This window comes from Rutidosis leptorrhynchoides, chromosome 7 (assembly GCF_046630445.1).
Source record: "Rutidosis leptorrhynchoides isolate AG116_Rl617_1_P2 chromosome 7, CSIRO_AGI_Rlap_v1, whole genome shotgun sequence".
Classification (NCBI taxonomy): Eukaryota; Viridiplantae; Streptophyta; class Magnoliopsida; order Asterales; family Asteraceae; genus Rutidosis; species Rutidosis leptorrhynchoides.
Window position 1 is genome coordinate 185,296,506 of NC_092339.1, and position 9,427 is coordinate 185,305,932.

The window sequence follows — 9,427 nt, forward strand, 5'->3', positions numbered from 1 at the left end:
TATATGAACCAAAGGCCGGAAAATAATTATCAGAATAATTATCAACCGCCAAAGCTAAACTTTAATCGAAATCAAAACATTCTTTACAATCCAAATGGACCCAACAACAACTCGTACAACCAACAAGGTCCGAATAACCAACCAACTCAAAACAACACTTTCAATCAACAAAGACCTAGCTTGTATAAACCGCCACATCAAACCGAAGAGAAAAAGCCAAATCTAGAAGAAATGATGGCAAAGCTAATGGAATCTCAAAGACAATTTATTACGTCTCAAACCCAAATGAACGAGAGGTTTGATCAGTCATTAAGAACTCAACAAGCTTCCATTTTGAATCTAGAAAAACACGTAGGTACTCTTGCTAGCATGATGAGTGAGAGGGAACAAGGAAAGCTACCGAGTGATACTGAAGTAAATCCTCGGAATGAGAATGTTAATATGGTGTCCACGAATTCTGAAAAACCAGCTCCAGAAGTTGGGGAGGTTTTAGATATGAGTAACAATGAAGAAGTTACAGCACCACCACCACCCGAGTATGTAAAGCCAGTGGTGGCACCATACAAACCACCCATCCCATTTCCAAGAAAAGGAGTTGAGTATGAGCAAGTAATAGGTAATAAAGATTGTGATACCTCTGGAAAGAAGAAGAAGAAAAAGAATAAGAAAGTACAAGAAACAAAAGCCGTAGAAGTAAACCCGGTGAATACAGTTCCACCAAAACCTCCACCTAGGGTAGGTGATCCGGGTTAATTTATTGTTCCTTGTCTACTTAGTGATTGTGTCATGTATGATGCACTGGCAGATTTAGGTGCAAGTGTGAGTGTTATGCCTCTTTCCTTATATAAGAGATTAGGTGTAGGTAAGTTAAGTCCAACGGATATGAGTGTTCAACTCCTTGATCAAACCATTAAGCACCCAGTTGGAATTGCTAACAACCTACCCATTCAAGTAGGTAATTTAACCTTTCTAGTCGAATTCATTGTCATTGACATAGAAGAGGACCCAAACATTCCTCTAATTTTAGGTCGACCATTCTTAGCGTCCACCGGGGCGTTATTTGATGTAAGAAATGGTAGAATGACACTTAGTAATGATGAAAAATCGATCACCTTTATGATTCGAAAGTCTAAATCTCCACCAACCAAAACCGTTGAACCAGCAAAAACGATTGGTAAGAACCATGTTGTTTTACCAACTCCAACGGTAGTGCTTAGCAATAATAAAACGTCTAAGTGTGGGGAAAATGAAGTAACACCTAATGATGACCTGATAACAAAGAACCCCGTTGTTGATACGAAATTAAATGACCCCGCTATTAATAGTTCAATGAAGAAACTTATTAAACGGATTCGCGATGCTAGAACCAAGGGGAACTTTAAGTTATGTAACTGGTTAGTATCCAATCTATCACCTAAAGAAAAGGAGAAACTAGTTGAAATTGTGGATATTACACAGGAATCCGACCAATGGCTTAAAGAAAAAGTCACGGATATGCAAGTTGATTATGGACCAAGAGAAATTGACGATGAAGTTAATCACAATTTCGACACCACAGCTACCTAAGTGTGGGGAGATTTAAATGTTCTAAAAAGAAAATGCTGTCTAGAGTTAATTGTTCTGTTCTCGTGTAGTTCCGAGAATGGAATCCGATTGGTCTTTTCCGCTAGCAGACACTAAAGAACTAGTTTTCTCCCACCATTCTGAATTTTTATTTTTTAGGTTTTAATTAATATGCCTTTTAAATTTAAGTTTTGTGTGATTTTAAAAACAAAATTTACTTTATTTCATTAAGTTTAAAAGATTGATTTCTAAAATTCGTCGTGAGTTGAAGACTAGGTCGTTGAACCGAAATTGCTTTACCCAAGGACGGGGCGATAAATTTTGTTATCATTATTTTTTTAATTTTATTGATCTAAAGTATGCAAAAAAAAAAATATATATATATATATATATATATATATATATATATATATATATATATATATATTATATTTTATGAATTTTTAAACGTGGGATAATATATCAAACTTTAAAAATATGTATATATATGTTTGTATTTTATGTTATGTACAAAACAGGGTAAAACAGCGCACTTTCAAAGAATGTCATTAAGTTCAGCAAAAGCTTCTAATTTTGACGACAAGACGCAAAATATCAAATGTGATATAAAACAACATGTTTGCAAACTCGGTATTTCCAATAACTTTTCTACACTAATCACCCTCATGAATTTATAATTAGAGTCTGATTTCATGCAAATGAGGGCATTGCATGATCTTAAGTGTGGGGAAGGGTTATAAATTCTCTCGGGTTTACACTTGGTTTAGTTGCCAAATTTTGCGAAAATTTGAAAATTTTTCAACTAAATGAAATCAAAATCATGTTTATATATATTTATGAACGATGAAAACTAGGTGTTAATACCGAAATTATTGTTACCTCAAAAAGGACATAAATTGAGAAACAACCCAAAACGCTTGAATTCATTTAAAATGGAATAAAGGAGAATAAAAAGGCAAAGAAAGAAACTAAGTGTGGGGAGAATATACCAAGTTATTCAATTAAAAACTATCTATCACATGTTTGTGTAAAGTTTATTGCAGGTGCTTTTGTTTTGGACTAAATTAACTGTTTTACCCGATTTATTGTAATACTTTTGAAAAAAGAGATGGATCTACACGATGAATCAATTCCATCATTAAAAGGAAGTAAAGTCTTCCGAAAAAGACACGCGCTTCTTGATTTAGGTCAAGAAGTTGTCGTCCAGACCAGCTGTAGGTTGACGAAAAATCTAGAAAAGTCATCTCTAAAATCAGCAGGAAATCCACGGACCTCAGCATCAAACAGGGTCGCCAGGTGTTCAGATTTATCCTAACCATGAGAAGGATTTATCTCGTACAATGGGGAGGCACCGTGAAAATTAGCTTGATAAGACTAATGAATCAGATCCCCAGAAAGGATAATCTCCTTAAAGATTAAAAATCAGCATTTAAGCCTGATATTACTCAATCCTTGATATTGACCTTAAAGATTGAGAATTCAAACTCATGGAATTCAATGATATCTAAACTCGAGCTTGAACGAGAAAATATTTTGATCAAAAATACAAACCGATTTGTTTTCTGAAAACCCATTTTCAATGCGTTCATCACCATTGAACGTAAAATCCTAGGAATTCACCTGGAATTCATTAGGTCACCTGAACCAAATCGGGTGTCAACCGTAAGAACGGTGGTTGCATAGCATGGTCGGAGACAGGACCTTGTGCCAGACCGAAAAATCATAGGATGATCTTTACTATTGCTCCTACCAAGGATAGTACTAGCATCCGACACGTCAAAAGACCATAATCATCTGCATGTCATGGGACATTGCCTTAACAGTTTCTTGTTCATCGCTTTCCTTTACAACCGGACGGTAGTTTACCGAAAGGTAATATACGGAACAAGTAAACTGGATGTGTGCTTTCCGATACAGGGATAGCAGTGGATTACACGAACCTAAAAGTTTTTAGCCAAAATATTGATCCACAAATATATTTTGCAACAACGAATGGTGGGTCAAATCAGAAAACTTATCTAGGGTAAAATCTAGATTGAATTTTCAAAAGATCAAATATTTTCATAAAGATCCAATTTCCTTAAGGATCTACATTTTTATAGTCATGTGGGACTGTAAACCGCCTTTCAAATGTGCACTTTGCTTTGGAAACCGAAAGTAAATCGGCTATTTGATTGCAAGTGTCGTTGACCTGAACCCGAGGCAACTGTGGATGGCACAACCACCTTCAACCATGGTTCTATCGTTACTATCATTGTTTATACCGCTCTATCAAAATCACTGATGTACAAAGTGTGAAGAATAAAGAAGTGATTCGTGTGATTTGTATTATCTTATTTCAAGACTGTATTGCTTGAGGACAAGCAACGCTCAAGTGTGGGGATATTGATAAGGCTAAAAAGGAACATATATTTCATAGCATTATCCCTCAAGAAAGACAAGATTTTAGTTGCAATTGTTCTATTTTCAAGTAATATTCGTTTATATTAAATAAGTGCGAAGACAAAAGGCAGATTCGACGAATTGAAGACACAAAGGTCCGAAAAGCTAAAAAGTACAAGATACAATTAAAGTGGTTCAATTTATTGATGAGAAACGTCTAAAAATGACAAGAGTACAAGACGCAAAACACAAAGTACACGATATAAAATAGTACGAAAGAGCGTTCGAAAATCCGGAACCGAGGCTTGAACCAACTTTCAATGCTCGACGCAATGGAGCTGAAAGTACAAGTCAACTATGCACAAGAATATAATATAATATTTAAATAATTCATAATAAGAATAATATTAAATAATAAAAAGTTGTTAATTGAGCATAGTTCAGGGGTCATAAGTGAAAATTTCAATTTATCATTTGCCTATAAAAGGCCATCTAAATCGATGATTTAGATACACCTTTTTCCAATCTTCTTTCTTTCTTATGTAATTTATATTTATATTTATAATATTAAGTTTAATTTAAGATTAATAATAATTGGGTTATTGTAAGAAATGTTTTACGGGTTTTAAAGTAGGAACTCTGTCCGTGTAACGCTACGCGATTAATCACCACTGTAAGCTATGTTCTTCCTTTTTAAATTAATGTCTAGTAGCTAAGTCATTATTATGCTTATTTAAATTGAAGTAATCGTGATGTTAGGCTAAATATTAAGATGGGGTAATTGGATTTTTTTACCATAATTAGGGTATGGACAAAAGACCGACACCTGTGGACTTTGGACCATGGACAATTAATAGATGGGGGGTATTGTCTAAAATTGAGCGACAACTCATGGGAGCCTGTCGAACCTATCTTCAAATTAATTAATCTAAATAATAATAAAATGGTTATGGATGTCCTATTTAGTGACGTTTATACGACATCCTTTACAATCATTTAATTAATTATTTGGGTTGGGTAATTTATTATTCACTACGGCCAAGTGGATAAATTAATATTCATGGACCAATAAAACAGGGGTGGATTACATTTAAGGACACTTGGTGTAATTGTTAACAAAGAATTAAAACCTTGGATTACACGCAGTCGTTAACCTGGTTAATCATTAAACAAAGTATTAAGACCTTGTTACAGTTCGGATCCCTAATTAGTTGGATTATTTGACTTCGGGAATAAGGATAATTTGCCGAGCATTTTATAATTATGACCGGTGAACTATTTTGGACAAAAACCACATAGGTTTCAAATAATCCAGGACAAAGGACAATTAACCCATTGGACAATTAATTAAAATCAAAAAGTCAAACATCATGGTTACGGAAGTTTAAATAAGCATAATTGTTTTATTGTATTTTTCATCGCACTTTTATTTTCTGTCATTTTATTTTCTGTCATTTTATTTATCGCAATTTATTTTACGCACTTTAATTTTTGTCATTTATTTTTACGCTTAAAATCGACAAACCGGTCATTAAACGGTAAAACCCCCATTTTATAATAATACTACTACTTATTTATATATATATTTTTACAAATAAACTTAATAATATAGCGTTAACTTCACCAGATCCCTGTGGAACGAACCGGACTTACTAAAAACTACACTACTCTACGATTAGGTACACTGCCTATAAGTGTTGTAGCAAGGTTTAGGTATATCCACTCGATAAATAAATAAATAAAACTTGTGTAATATTTTGTCGCATTTTGTAGTAAAAATTAATACTATTTCGTACACCCCGCTGCACACATCACTTATATATATTAGCAGAAAAATCCGGGTCGTTACATTACACACCCGTTAAATTAAATTTCGTCCCGAAATTTAGAATAGTACCTAGTTAATGTGCGATATCGGAAAACAAATGTGGGTTCTTCAGCTTCATTTGGTCTTCTCGTTCCCAAGTAAATTCAGGTCCTCTACGAGCATTCCGTTGAACCTTAACGATTGGTATCTTACTGTGTTTGAGTCGTTTGACCTCACGATCCATAATTTCGACGGGTTCTTCAATGAAATTTAGATTCACATCAATTTTAATCTCATCTAAAGGAATACTGAGATCTTCAATAGCTAGGCATTTCTTCAGGTTTGAAACATGAAAGGTGTTGTGAATCTTTTCTAATTGTGGAGGTAGCTCAAGTCGATAGGCCACCGGCCCAATGCGTTTTTTAATCTTGAATGGCCCAATGTATCTTGGCCTCAATTTCCCCCGCTTCCCAAAATGAATAACACCTTTCCAAGGTGATACCTTAAGCATAACCATATCACCTTCCTCAAACTCTAAAGGTTTTCTTCTAACATTCGCATAGCTCTTTTGTCGACTCCGGGCTGTTTTCAATCGTTGCTGAATCTGAATGATTTTATTGGTGGTTTCTTGGATAATTTCTGGACCTATAATCTGTTTATCCCCCACATCACTCCAAAAAATCGGAGACCTGCACTTCCTACCATAAAGTGCCTCAAATGGTGCCTCCTCAATACTAGAATGATAGCTGTTGTTGTAGGAAAACTCAGCTAACGGTAGATGTCGATCTCAACTGCTTCCAAAATCAATAACACATGCTCATAGCATGTCTTCAAGTGTCTGAATCGTCCTTTCACTCTACCCATCAGTTTGTGGATGATAGGCAGTACTTAAATCTAGAGGAGTTCCCAACGCTTCGTGTAATGCCTGCCAAAATCTGGAAGTAAATCTGCTATCACGATCAGAGATAATAGAGATTGGTATACCATGTCTAGAAACAACTTCTTTCAGGTATAACCGTGCTAATTTCTCTATACCATCCTCTTCTTTTATTGGCAAAAATTGTGCTGACTTAGTAAGACGATCGACTATTACCCAAATCATATCATAACCACCTGCGGTTCTCGGTAACTTAGCAATGAAATCCAAGGTAATGTTTTCCCATTTCCATTCTGGCATTTCAGGTTGTTGGAGTAGACCCGATTGTTTTTGATGTTCAGCTTTGACTTTAGAACAAGTCAAACATGCTCCTACATATGTGGCTATATCGGCCTTCATTCTTGGCCACCAAAAGTTTCTCTTGAGGTCTTGGTACATTTTCCCCGCTCTGGGATGTATTGAATATCTGGTTTTATGTGCTTCATCTAGTACCACTTTCCTCAAAGCCTCATTCTTTGGTACCCAAATTCTTTCAGCTAAATACCTGGTTCCGTCTTCCCGAATATTAAGCTGTTCTTCTAATCCTTTGGGTATTTCCCTTTCAAAACTTCCTTCCTTCAAAACCTCCTGTTGTGCCTCTTTTATTCGAGTAGTAAGATTAGTATGGATAATCATGTTCATAGCTTTTACTCGAATAGGTTCTCTTTCCTTTCGACTCAAGGCATCGGCTACCACATTTGCTTTCCCCGGGTGGTAACGGATTTCACAATCATAATCATTTAGCAGCTCAACCCATTTACGCTGCCTCATGTTTAGTTGCTTTTGATTTAAAATATGTTGGAGACTTTTGTGGTCGGTGTATACGATAAACTTGACCCCATATAGATAATGTCTCCACATCTTTAATGCAAAAACAACGGCGCCCAATTCCAGATCGTGTGTGGTGTAGTTTTGTTCATGAATTTTGAGTTGTCGAGAAGCATATGCAATCACCTTCTTCCGTTGCATAAGAACACACCCAAAACCCATTCTTGATGCGTCGCAGTAGATAACAAAATCTTCCATTCCGTCAGGTAACGATAAAATATGTGTCGTAGTCAACTTCTTTTTCAACAATTGGAAGGCACCCTCTTGTTCGGAAGTCCATTCATATTTCTTCCCCTTATGTGTCAAGGCAGTTAAAGGTTTAGCTACTCGGGAGAAATCTTGAATAAATCTCCTATAATAACCGGCTAAACCCAAAAATTGACGTATTTGCGTTGGAGTTTTCGGGGTTTTCCAATTTTTGATGGCTTCGATCTTGGCGGGATCAACTTTGATTCCATTACTACTGACTACGTGGCCAAGAAATTGTACTTCATTTAACCAAAAAGCGCACTTAGAGAATTTTGCATAAAGCTGTTCTTTTCTTAACAATTCTAACACAAGTCTCAAGTGTTGTTTGTGTTCTTGGTTATTCTTCGAATAGATAAGAATGTCATCAATAAAGACAATAACAAACTTATCTAAATATGGACTACATACTCGGTGCATGAGATCCATGAAAACTGCGGGTGCATTGGTTAGACCGAATGGCATAACCATGAATTCGTAATGGCCATAACGAGTTCTGAAGGCTGTTTTTGGTATATCGGCTTCTTTAACCCTCAGTTGATGATAACCCGACCTTAAGTCGATTTTGGAGTATACGCTCGAACCTTGGAGTTGATCAAATAGATCGTTGATTCGGGGTAAAGGGTATCGGTTTTTGATGGTTACTTTGTTCAGCTCACGGTAATCGATACACATATGAAAAGACCCGTCTTTCTTTTTAACGAACAAAATTGGAGCTCCCCATGGTGACGTACTCGGTCGGATAAAACCACGTTCTAATAATTCTTGTAGCTGACTTTGTAATTCTTTCATTTCGGTGGGCGCAAGTCTATATGGAGCACGAGCTATTGGTGCGGCTCCTGGTACAAGATCTATTTAGAATTCAATGGATCGGTGTGGAGGTAGTCCCGGTAATTCGTCCGGAAACACCTCAGGAAATTCTCTTGCAACGGGAACGTCATCGATTTTCTTTTCTTCTTTTTCAACCTTCTCGACGTGTGCTAGTACGGCATAGCAACCTTTTCTTATTAGTTTGCGTGCCTTCAAACTACTAATAAGATTTAATTTGGCATTACCCCTTTCTCCGTACACCATTAAGGGTAATCCGTCTTCTCTCGGAATGCGAATCACCTTCTCATGACAAACAACTTCGGCTTTCACCTTGGACATCCAGTCCATTCCAATAATTACGTCGAAGCTTCCCAATTCCACCGGTATTAAATCAATTGCAAACGTTTCGCTAACTAAACTAATTTGTCGATTTCGGCAAATTTTATCAACCTTAATTAGTTTACCGTTTGCTACTTCAACTATACACTTTTTATCCAAAGGTGTTAACGGGCAATTTAATTTGGCACAAAATTCTCTACTCATATAACTTCTATCGACACCCGAATCAAATAAAACATAAGCAGGTGTATTGTTGATAAGAAACGTACCCGTAACAAGTTCCGGGTCTTCCTGTGCTTTCTCCCCATTAATGTGGAAAGCTCTCCCACGGCCTTGCCTATTTCCATTCCGGCACTGGTTTATGGTATGGCCCAGTTTTCCACATCCATAGCAAACAACGCCGTTATTATTTGTTCCGGCATTATTTGCTCCTCTGTTTCTATTTGGTCCGTAGACTTCACATTTTGCCGCAATATGGCCATTCCTATTGCACTTGGTACATAACTCTCTACAAAACCACTCTGGATGAAACGTAT